The sequence below is a fragment of the Balaenoptera ricei genome, chromosome 13, assembly GCF_028023285.1.
Source record: "Balaenoptera ricei isolate mBalRic1 chromosome 13, mBalRic1.hap2, whole genome shotgun sequence".
NCBI lineage: Eukaryota > Metazoa > Chordata > Mammalia > Artiodactyla > Balaenopteridae > Balaenoptera > Balaenoptera ricei.
In genome coordinates this window covers 26,346,537-26,359,195 of record NC_082651.1, presented here as the reverse complement: position 1 = coordinate 26,359,195, position 12,659 = coordinate 26,346,537, and positions in this window count along the sequence as shown.

The following is a 12,659-nucleotide window of genomic DNA, read 5'->3' as shown; positions in this document are numbered from 1 at the left end:
AGGGAAGAAAAGTTCTCTTGCCTCTTCAGCAGGTCCAGACCTTTTCCCAGACTCCCTCCTGGCTAGCCGTGGTGCACTAACCCCTTTAGGCTGTGTTCACGTGCCAACCCCAGTCCTCTCCCTGGGATCCAACCAAAGCCCGAGCCTCAGCTCCCAGCCCCCGCCCGCCCCGGTGGGTGAGCAGACAAGCCTCTCGGGCTGGTGAGTGCTGGTCGGCACCGATCCTCTGTGCGGGAACCTCTCCACTTTGCCCTCCGCACCCCTGTGGCTGTGCTCTCCTCCGTGGCTCCAAAGCTTCCCCGCCTCCGTCACCTGCAGTCTCCGCCCACGAAGGGGCTTCTAGTATGTGGAAACCTTTCCTCCTTCACAGCTCCCTCCCACTGGTGCAGGTCCCGTCCGTATTCTTTTGTCTCTGTTTTTTCTTTTTTCTTTTGCCCTACCCAGGTATGTGGGGAGTTTCTTGCCTTTTGGGAGGTCTGAGGTCTTCTGCCAGTGTTCAGTGGGTGTTCTATAGGAGCAGTTCCACGTGTAGATGTATTTCTGATGGATATGTGGGGAGGAAGGTGATCTCCGCGTCTTACTGTTATGCCATGTTCTCCGACTCTTCTTTTGTATGTTTCTGATTTGTGGTTACCCTGGTTTTCAAGTATGTTAACCCATTACCATATCTACTTGCCTTAGACTGGTAGTCATGTAATCTCTTTTTTTTTTTTAATTTTTAATTTATTATTTATTTATTATTTTTATTTTTGGCTGTGTTGGGTCTTCGTTTCTGTGTGAGGGCTTTCTCCAGTTGCAGTGAGTGGGGGCCAGTCTTCATCGCGGTGCATGGGCCTCTCACTATCGTGGCCTCTCTTGTTGCGGAGCAGAGGCTCCAGACGCGCAGGCTCAGTAGTTGTGGCTCACGGGCCTAGTTGCTCCACGGCATGTGGGATCTTCCCAGACCAGGGCTCGAACTCGTGTCCCCTGCATTGGCAGGCAGATTCTCAACCACTGCGCCACCAGGGAAGCCCAATGTAATCTCTTTTAGGTGTGTGATACATGAGGAACAAAATAAAAATCTTTGCTTTGAGGAACTTAAACTTTAGTGAACAAAGAAATAAATAAATTAGTAAATAAATCAACAAATACTCTTTCTAATGATCATAACTCCTGTGGTGAAAATATAAAATGGAGGAGGGGATAAGGAGTGTTGGGTGGTGGCAGATTGCAAGGGAATACTGCATCTGAGTATCTGAGAAAAGCTTTGAGGAAGTGAGGGATCAAGCTCTACAGATATCCTATGGAAGTGTGATCTGAGTAGAGGGGGAAAGTGCAAAGCTCTGAGGTGGGAGGGTATCCAATATCTGATGTGTTCAAGGAATATTAAGGATTCTATTGTGCTTGGAGTGAGGTGAAGGCTGGGGAGGTGGTGGGGAAGAATATTTTGAGAAGAAGTCAGAGAAGAACAAAAATCAGATTGGATAGATTGGATAAGATAATGTCATTGGATTTGTAAGGACTTTGGTTTTTATTCTGAATGATATGGGAATCCACTGGGGGGTTTTGGGCATAAAAGAAACATGAAGTGTCATAGATTTAAAATAACCACTCTAGCAACTGTGTTGAAAATAGACTATAAGCCTTAATGAATTGTTTAACCAATAGAATGTGGCAGAAGTGATGTTATAGGATACTTAAGAACACACAGCTTCTGCATGAGTTTCTTGAGTATTTACTCTGGGCATCAGCCACCATGTGAGAAGATATGCTACTCTGAGACTACCATGTGATGAGGAAGTTAGAACTCTTTCTGGAAATAAAGATGTCTAACTGGTCCCTATTGTACCAGTCATCCTAGGCTAAGCACCAAACCTGTAACTAAACAAGCTTTATGTGTCTTCAACCTCAGACTCCCCAGCTGTGACTATCAACCCCCAGAATAATGAGAGATAATAATAAATTGGTATTGTAAGCCACTTAGTGTTGTGGAAATTTGTTATGAAACAATAGATAACAAAATAATTCATTGACATATAAATGAGCTTCAAATCTATGAGACTAGCTAGATGAGCTCATGAGGGAGTGAGAGGAGATAAAGAACAGAAGAGATCCAAGGATTGAATCCTAGAATGTTTAAGCATCTAGATACTTAGATGTTGGAGAGATTGTGAAGAAGAAACCCTCCACACCTCCCAAAAAAGACAATTATTTTCCCTCAGTGCTTTTAAGATTTTACTCCATTATCTTCTGAAATCTTTTTCTGGAAAAGAGAAATCTGCCATCAATTGATGTTTCTGTTAAGTAGTATGTCTTTTCTCTCTGGTAGCTTTTAAGATTTTCTATTTTTTTCCTTAATGTTCTAAATTATACTCTGTAGCTTAGTAGGAATTTATTTTTATTTATCTTAGTATTTGTAGTCCATGTTTACTCTGAGTACACATATTTGCAATTCTGGAAAAATCCCAACCATTAATTTGTCAAAAATTACTCCTCTACTCTTTCCCCTAGTCTCTGGGTTTCCTATTGGACATATGCAGACACCTCTCAATTTTCTCCTCCATGTCTCTTACTGTTCTGTACATATGTATGTATATGTATGTGTATACGTATGTATACATATGCACATATTTGTATATGTGGGTGTATAATTTTTTTCTGGATTCACTGTTGTGCTTGTGATGAATCCTCAGACTATTTTCTGATTGATTATTCTCTCTTCCACTGTGTCCTTTCTAGAATTTATCTCATTCTAGATTTCTTAAAAATTTTAATCATATTTTTAGTTTTAAAATTTTCTAGCTATCTCTTTTATATATACACTTGTCCTTTAAAAATTATGCTTGCAAAAAAAATTATCCTTGCTTTTGTATTATAATTTCCTATTCTTTTTTATGGCTATATTTTCTTCATTTATGTAATTGAAGGGCCTAACATGTTTACTTTAAAGTCCTTCAGACTGTTCTATAAAATTGATTTCACTTGGAATGTATTCATATTAAGTTTGTTAAATGTTTTTCTTAACATTAGATATCATCATATTTTTTTGAATTTTGTTTCCTCTTTGTCTTTTGGCCTCCCATGGCTCCTATAATCTGTAGTCCTAGGTGGAGTTTGTAGTATTTTTTAGCCTTCTTTCATGATTTGGAGGTCCTTCACCAAACCCTGTCTTAGGCAGTGGGTCTTACTCTGATTCTTTGACTAGCCTGGTGGATCATTTTTATTCCCCATTACTTCATAGGGACTGAATTCGTATTTGCTCCTGTTTGCTTCTTGATCCAGAGCTCAGCTCCCACTTTGTATTTCTTTTCCATGTCTGGTCCTTGAAGGTATTTATGTCTTATTTTTGAACAGTTTTTACTTACTTTGTTGTTTGTTTCCTTTTCAAATTTTTTCTATCACTGCTATTTATTTGGAGCATGAGGAACGTTTCAAAGTGTGAATTTATTTCTCTCTCTTCCCTGAGCTCTTGCTTTATATCCTTTTGTTGGAGTTTTAATGAAAACTTTGCTGTTTGAATTCTTTTAATTACCCCTATTCCCCACTTGGATTTTTGTAGATAAAGTCTCAAGTTGAGTCAAGAGTACAAAGTGTTCTAAAGCAGAGGACTGCTGAGTAAAATGGATTGGAGAACTTGATGGGGCCTCTTCTCCTCCTTCCAATCCTAGATATTGGGATATGATAACTATGACTTTCTACTGCCCATTCCAACCCCATACAACTTATAGGTCCTGAAGCTTAAAACAGCAGTCACTCCTCACTGGGGTGGTGGTGGTGGTGGTGGAGGGTCTTTGCCCTGGTGATCTTACTTCAAGAAGTAAGTGAGCCAAGATGTCAGGGGATGGGAAGTGTTTCACAGAAAACACACCTGTATGACAGGGTATCAGCTCACCCCAATTCTCCAAACATATCAGTCACTCTACCTTTCTATGGGAAGATCAAGTTCAGGGTTTACACAGGGCCTGCAAGTATTCGCACCCAGCCTGTCCATGCTCTGTAAAGACAGGAGGAGCTGAAACTATAGTATTCCCTTAATAGTTTTGATTCAATAATTCAATTTCTGGAAATCAATCCTAAGAAAATAATCAGAGATGTCATGAAGATTTATTTATAAATATGTTTACTTTACTTTTACCTGTAATAGTGAAAAATTGAGGGAACAAACCCATATGTCCAAAAACAAAACATAAAAACGCCCCCCCCAAAAAAACCCCCAAAACCTTTCTGTTCTAAATGGTCAATGTAGAGATAAGGAAAGCAATATGAGTTGTTGCATATAATCTTTAAACTTTGCTTGCAGACATTAAAAAAAAAATCTCTAAAAGAAAAGCAGATTACATACAATCCTTTTATAGCAGGGTGGCAAATGTTTCATTAGGCAAAGTGCGTGTTGGCATAAAAATGAATGTAATTTATATTTGAACTTTTAGCTAATCAAATGACATATGTTTTATTGTCTTACAGTTATATTAATGAGGAATATTTAACTAAAACCTAATTGAATATTTCAGACAGCAATTATCTTGTAATAGAGATGCCAATTCTGACACAAGGAGGCAGGTGATAAGAAAGGAGAACTTGTGTAATTATCCCTTGGGATGGGAAAGAAGAAACCACACCAAGCATTGCCACAGAGGGAGATTTGTGAAGATCTGCCCTAAATGCCACTGTTTCCTTTGTTGAGCTTTGCTTACATGTTCTTCATTAGGTAAACCATGTTCAAACTAAAGCTAATATTGCGGGTACTCATTAGTTCACAAATGCAATTCTATAGCCATCCTTTGAACTCAAGCCAGGAAGAGAAGAGTGAGCCTCATTCACTTTCATTAATTCAGACACAGATTATGTGTCATATAGTCTGGGAAAGTGTCCTTTTGCACATGATGTGGAAGACAGAAAAACATAAAACTCTTAAGATCAGATGACAGTTGGGCAGAATCCACCAGTTGAATTTAAATTCATTTTATTTTTGGAGACATTTATATATATACATACATATATATTCAAATATATATGAATTTAAATTTAAATATATTATTTAATAAATATAAATATAATGCATATTTCACTTAAAATGAGTAGATTATCATATGTAAATTTTGCCTCAGTAGATCAAGGGAAATATTATTCACTCAGTTTTAAGTGTACAATTTAATGACTTGGCAGTTGCATACATCAGTACAATCAAGATTTAGAGCATTCCCATCATTCCCCAAATTCCCTTTTGCCCCTCTGTAGTCAGTCTCTTCCCCAGGCCTCCAACCAGAGCAACCATTAATCTGTTTTGTCACTATATATTTTTTTAAATTTCTAGCATTTCATGTAAATGGAATAATACAGCATGTAATCTTTTGTGTTTGACTTTTCTCTTAGCATAATGTTTTTGAGATTCATCCATGGTGTTGCATATTTGTATAAGTTACAATACAATTGTTGTGAGACTACTTAGTTTTTCCATATTTATCTCCCACAAAGAATTCAGTATTTGTCATCTGAGGAGAGTTAATTATCTTTCAGACTTGTGTTTTTGGTATTTTTGTGGCAAAGAATTGGGAGAATGGAGAGTCAGAGACAGAAGAGAATGGAAAGTCAGAGACAGAATTATAGAAGGAGGAAAAGAGGAGAACACAGCTAGAGAAGCTGAGATGATCTACATCTGCAGATCTTAAACAGGGACCTCTGAGCCATCAGGATCATCTGGGAACGTTCTAGAAATGCCAGAGACCACCCCCCAGGATCTGCCTTACCCAGAAGTAGACTGACACTAGCTCCAGGACCCCATGAGCCTCAGTGCTGCCCACCAACAGGCTGACACCAGATCCAGAAACTCCCCGCCTTGCAGCCAGAGACCCCAGGACCAGTTCTACCCACCAGTAGGCCAGCAGTAGCTCTGAGACTTGGCCTCACCCTCCAGTGGGCATACACCAGCCCTGGGGCCACTGAGGGCCTGCAACCACCTGTGTCAGGACCAACACATTCACCAGGACCTCCTGGTCTCTGGTCTCATCCACCTGTGTGTTGACACCAGCTCTAGGACCCCCAGGGTCCTGCAGTCAGATACCCTGGTACCTGGCTCCACCTATCAGTGGGCCCATACTAGCCACAGGACCTGGCTTCACTCACTAGTGGGTGGGCATCACCCTCAGGACCACTGTGGCCCTGCAGCCAGCTGTATCAAGACATGGCCCACCTACCTGCAGGCTAGCACCACCCAGGAATGCCCTGGGTCCCAGTCCCACCCTAAAGCATGCCAAAACCAACCCCAGGACAACCCCAGACTTGGCAGCCAGCCATGTTAGGAACTGACCCCACCCACCAGCAGGCTGCCACCAGCCCTGGTACCCTTTGGTCTATAGCCCTGCTAATCAGCAGGTTGACAGTTTCAAGACCCCTGGGACCTGGCTCTGCCCACCAGTGGGCTGACACTAGCCCCAGGACCTCCTGGGGCTCCATAGCCTGTCACCTCATGACCTGGCCCACTTATATGTAGGTGGGCACCAAGACTTGAACTCCCCTGGACATGCAGCTAGCTGAGCCAGAACCCAGCCCTCTCTGTACCAGACAGGGCCTGACAACCAAACAGGCCCAAGGCTAGCCAAGACTACAGTAGTCAGCCCACTACAACAGAAGGACCCATGCAGGACACATAAAGGGCAATTCTAAAACCCATAGCTCTGGTGACCAGAGGGGAGTGTGATACTGGGCCCCATAGGATGTTTCCTACATGAGGCCACTTCTCCAAGATCAAGAAATGTGACCAAACTACCAAATACATAGAAATAAAAACAGTGAATTAGGCAAAATGAGATGAGAGAGAAATATGTACCAAACAAAGAAACAAGATAAAACCCCAGAAGAACTAAATGAAGTGGAAATAAGGAATATACCTGATAAAGAGTTTGAGGTAATAATCATAAACGTGCTCAAAGAACTTGAGATGAACAGAGTGACAAATTAGAAGTTTTTAACAGGGAGAAAATATAAAGAAAAACCAAACAGAGCTGAAGAATACAATAACTGAAATAAAAATACACTAAAAGGAATCAACAGTAGATTAGATGGTATAGAGGAATGGATCAATGAGGTGAAAGACAAAGTAGTGGAAATCACTGAAGCTGAACAGAAAAAAAAAAAAAAACAAAAACAAAACCCAAAACATAGTATTGCAAGTCTTAGCCAGAGCAATTAGGCAAGGAAAAAAAAAAGGGGGGGGGGCATCCACGTTGAAAAGGAAGAAGTAAACTGTCACTATTTGCAGATGACATATATAGAAAACCCTAAAGACCCCATCAAAAAACTTAGAACTAATAAATGAATTCAATAATGTTGCAGGATATAAAATGAGTAAACAAAAATCTATTGTGTTTTCATATTCAAATAATAAACTATCAGAAAGAGAAATTAAGAAAACAAACCCATTTACAATTGCATCAAAAAGAATAAAATACCTAGGAATGAATTTAATCAAGGAGATGAAAGACCTGTACACTGGAAACTACAAGATGTTAAGGAAAGAAATGAAGAAGAAACAAATAAATGAAAAAATATTCTATGTTCATGGATTGGAAGAATTAATATTGTTAAAATGTCCATACTACCCAAGGCAATCTACAGATTCAATGCAATCCCTATCAAAATATAAATGACATTTTTCACAGAAATAGAATAAACAATCTTAAAATCTGTATGAAAACACAAAAGACCCCAAATAGCCAGAGCAATCTTGAGAAAGAAGAACAAAGCTAGAGGCATCATACTGCCTGATTTCAAACTCTTTGACAAAACTATACTAATTAAAACAGAATGGTATTGGCATCAAACCAGACACAGAGACCAATGGAACAGAACAGAGAACCCAGAAATAAACCCATACATATATGGTCAATAAATTTATGACAAAGGAGCCAAGAATATAAAATAGAGAAAGGACAGTCTCTTCAATAAATGGTGTTGGAAAAGCTGCCACATGCAAAAGAATGAAACTGGACCACTGTCTTACACCATACACAAAATTAACTCAAAATTGATTAAAGTCTTGAACATAAGTCCCGAAACCATAAAACTCTTAGAAGAAAACATAAGCCCTCAAAATATGTCTTGATGATGAGTTTTTAAATCCGACACCAAAACTAAAAGCAACACAAGCAAAAATAAACAAGTGGGGCTAAAATACACTAAAAAGCTCTACACAATGAAAAAAGCTGTCAACAAAATAAAAGGCAACCTATTGAATGGGAGAAAATATTTACAAATCATATATCTGATAAGGAGTTAATATCAAAAATGTATAAAGAATTCATACAACTGAATTAAAAAACTCCAAACGATTTGATTAAAAAGTGGGCAGAGGGCATATTTTTCCAAATAAGACATAAAGATGGCCAACAGACACATGAAAAGATGCTCAGCATCACTAATCATCAGAAAAATGCAAATCAAAACCACAATGACATATCACCTCACACTTATTAGAATGACTACCATCAAAAAGACATGTGGTGGGCGTGCGGCACAGGCTCCCGGGAGCGGCGGTGTGGAGAGTGACCTGTGCTCGCACACAGGCTTTTTGGTGGTGGCAGCAGCAGCCTTTGCGTCTCTGGGGTCCACGCTAATAGCCGCAGCTCGCGCCCATCTCTGGAGCTCGTTTAGGTGGCTCTCTGAATTCCCTCTCCTTGCACACCAGGAAACAAAGAGGTGAAAAGCAATAAGGATGTTTAAGTGCTGGTCAGCTGTTTTGATTCTTGGATTCATTTTTCTGGAGTCAGAAGGAAGGCCAACCAAAGAAGCAGGATATGGCCTTAAATCTTATCAGCCTCTAATAAGATTGTGACACAAGATACAGTAGAAATACATCTACACGTGGAACTGCTCCTACAGAACACCCACTGAACGCTGGCAGAAGACGTCAGACCTCCCAAAAGACGCCCTCAGGCGACCTACATGCAGAGGCGGGTCCAAATCTAAAGCTGAACCCTGGGAGCTGTATGAACAAACAAGAGAAAGGGAAATCTCTCCCAGCAGCCTCAGAAGCAGCGGATTAAAGATCCACAAACAACTTGATGTGCCTGCATCTGTTGAATACTTGAATAGACAACGAATCATCCCAAATTCAGGAGGTGGACTTTGGGAGCAGGATATATTAATTTTTCCCCATTTCCTTTTTTTGTGAGTGTATATGTGTATGCTTCTGGGTGAGATTTTGTCTGTATAGCTTTGCTTTCACCATTAGTCCTAGGGTTAGGTCTGTCCATTTTTTTTTTTTTTTTTTTTTTTTTTTTTACTTAAAAATTTTTTACTTAAAAATCAGAGGCAAAGAATATACAAATAAATTTTCACTGCAAAGTAAAAAAAAAAAACAAAAAAAAACCCAGTTCAAAGTCACTTACCCTGTGACACTTCCCAGATATCAGTCTGCCTTCAGGTAGAGGGCATCACTACCTACACCAGTGCTACCTATACCCTTTGTATATCTATCAACCTTTGCATTTATCATTCTGCACTGTGGTGCCTGTTCATAGATCTGTCTTCTTACTTAACTGGGAGCAGATCATATATATTGAGGGGCTAGATCATATATATCCATTTTTATTTATTCATTCCCAGCATCTGGCAGAGTGCCTGACACTCAGTAAGTGCATGCTCAATTATAAATAAACAAAACTAATAAGCAATTAAAAAAAAATTTTTTTTCCTATTAAATGTTTTCTTAATAATTTTTTCCTTATTTTCTATTTTTAAAAATTAAAAAATTTTTAATAAGTTTTTTCATATTTTTTACTTTTAAAAATTAAAAAAAATTTTTCTTAATAAATTTTTTTCTTAATAATGTTTTTCTTATTTTTTATTATAAAAAATTAATAAATTTATTTTTAAGAATTAAAACAATTTTTTTCTTAATAAATTTATTCTTAATAATTTTTTCTTATTTTTTATTATAATACCGTTATTTTATTTTATTTTATCCTCTTTCGTTCTTTCTTTCTATTTTTTCTCCCTTTGATTCTGAGCCGTGTGGATGAAAGGCTCTTGGTGCTCCAGCCAGGCATCAGGGCTGTGCCTCTGAGGTGGGAGAGCCAACTTCAGGACACTGGTCCACAAGAGACCTCCCAGCTCCACGTAATACCAAATGGCAAAAATCTCTCAGAGATCTCCATCTCAACATCAAGATCCAGCTCCACTCAACGACCAGCAAGCTACAGTGCTGGACACCCTATGACAAAAAACTAGCAAGACAGGAACACAGCCCCATCCATTAGCAGAGAGGCTGCCTAAAATCATAATAAGGCCACAGACACCCCAAAACACACCACCAGATGTGGATGTGCCCACCAGAAAGACAAGAACCAACCTCATCCACCAGAACACAGGCACTAGTCCCCTCCACCAGGAAGCCTACACAACCCACTGAACCAACCTTAGCCACAGGGGACAGATCCAAAAACAACAGGAACTATGAACCTGCAGCCTGTGAAAAGGAGACCCCAAACACAGTAAGATAAGCAAAATGAGAAGACAAAAAACACACAGCAGGTGAAGGAGCAGGGTCAAAACACACCAGACCTAACAAATGAAGAGGAAATAGGCAGTCTACCTGAAAAAGAATTCAGAATAATGATAGTAAAGATGATCCAAAATCTTGGAAATAGAATAGACAAAATGCAAGAAACATTTAACAAGGACGTCGAAGAACCAAAGAGGAACCAGGCAATGATGAAAAACACAATAAATGAAATTTAAAATACTCTAGACAGAATCAATAGCAGAATAACTGAGGCACAAGAACGGATAAGTGACCTGGAAGATAAAATAGTGGAAATAACTACTGCAGAGCAGAATAAAGAAAAAAGAATGAAAAGAACTGAGGACAGTCTCAGAGACCTCTGGGACAACATTAAACGCACCAACATTCAAATTATAGGGGTCCCAGAAGAAGAAGAGAAAAAGAAAGAGACTGAGAAAATATTTGAAGAGATTATAGTTGAAAACTTCCCTAATATGGGAAAGGAAATAGTTAATCAAGTCCTGGAAGCACAGAGAGTCCCATACAGGATAAATCCAAGGAGAAACACGCCAAGACACATATTAATCAAACTATCAAAAATTAAATATAAAGAAAACATATTAAAAGCAGCAAGGGAAAAACAACAAATAACACACAAGGGAATCCCCATAAGGATAACAGTTGGTCTTTCAGCAGAAACTCTGCAAGCCAGAAGGGAGTGGCAGGATATACTTAAAGTCATGAAGGAGAAAAACCTACAACCAAGGTTACTCTACCCAGCAAGGATCTCATTCACATTTGATGGAGAAATTAAAACCTTTACAGACAAGCAAAAGCTGAGAGTTCAGTACCACCAAACCAGCTTTACAACAAATGCTAAAGGAACTTCTCTAGGCAAGAAACACAAGAGAAGGAAAACACCTACAATAACAAACACAAAATATTTAAGAAAATGGGAATAGGAACATACATATCAATAATTACCTTAAATGTAAATGGATTAAATGCTCCCACCAAAAGACACAGACTGGCTGAATGCATACAAAAACAAGACCCATATATATGCTGTCTACAAGAGACCCACTTCAGACCTAGAGACACATGCAGACTGAAAGTGAGGGGATGGAAAAAGATAGTCCATGCAAATGGAAATCAAAAGAAAGCTGGGGTAGCAATTCTCATATCAGACAAAATAGACTTTAAAATAAAGACTATTACAAGAGAGAAAGAAGGACACTATATAATGATCAAGGGATCGATCCAAGAGGAAGGTATAACAATTGTAAATATTTATGCACCCAACATAGGAGCACCTCAATACATAAGGCAAATACTAACAGCCATAAAAGGGGAAATCGACAGTAACACAATCATAGTAGGGGACTTTAACACCTCACTTTCACCAATGGGCAGATCATCCAAAATGAAAATAAATAAGGAAACACAAGCTTTAAATGATACATTAAACAAGGTGGACTTAATTGATATTTAAAGGACATTCCACCCCAAAACAACAGAATACATATTTTTCTCAAGTGCTCATGGAACATTCTCCAGGATAGATCATATCTTGGGTCACAGATCAAGCCTTGGTAAATTTAAGAAAATTGAAATCATATCAAGTATCTTTTCCGACCACAACGCTATGAGACTATATATCAATTACAGGAAAAGACGTGTAAAAAATACAAACACATGGAGGCTACACAATACACTACTTAATAACGAAGTGGTCACTGAAGAAATAAAAGGGGAAATCAAAAAATACCTAGAAACAAATGACAATGGAGACACGACGACCCAAAACCTTTGGGATGCAGCAAAAGCAGTTCTAAGAGGGAAGTTTATAGCAATACAAGCCTACATCAAGAAACAGGAAACATCTTGAATAAACAACCTAACCTTGCACCTAAAGCAATTAGAGAAAGAAGGACAGAAAAACCCCAAAGCTAGCAGAAGGAAAGAAATCGTAAAGATCAGATCAGAAATAAATGAAAAAGAAATGAAGGAAACAATAACAAAGGTCAACAGAACTAAAAGCTGGTTCTTTGAGAAGATAAACAAAATTGATAAACCATTAGCCAGACTCATCAAGAGAAAAAGGGAGAAGACTCAAATCAATAGAATTAGAAATGAAAAAGGAGAAGTAACCAGCGACACTGCAGAAATACAAATGATC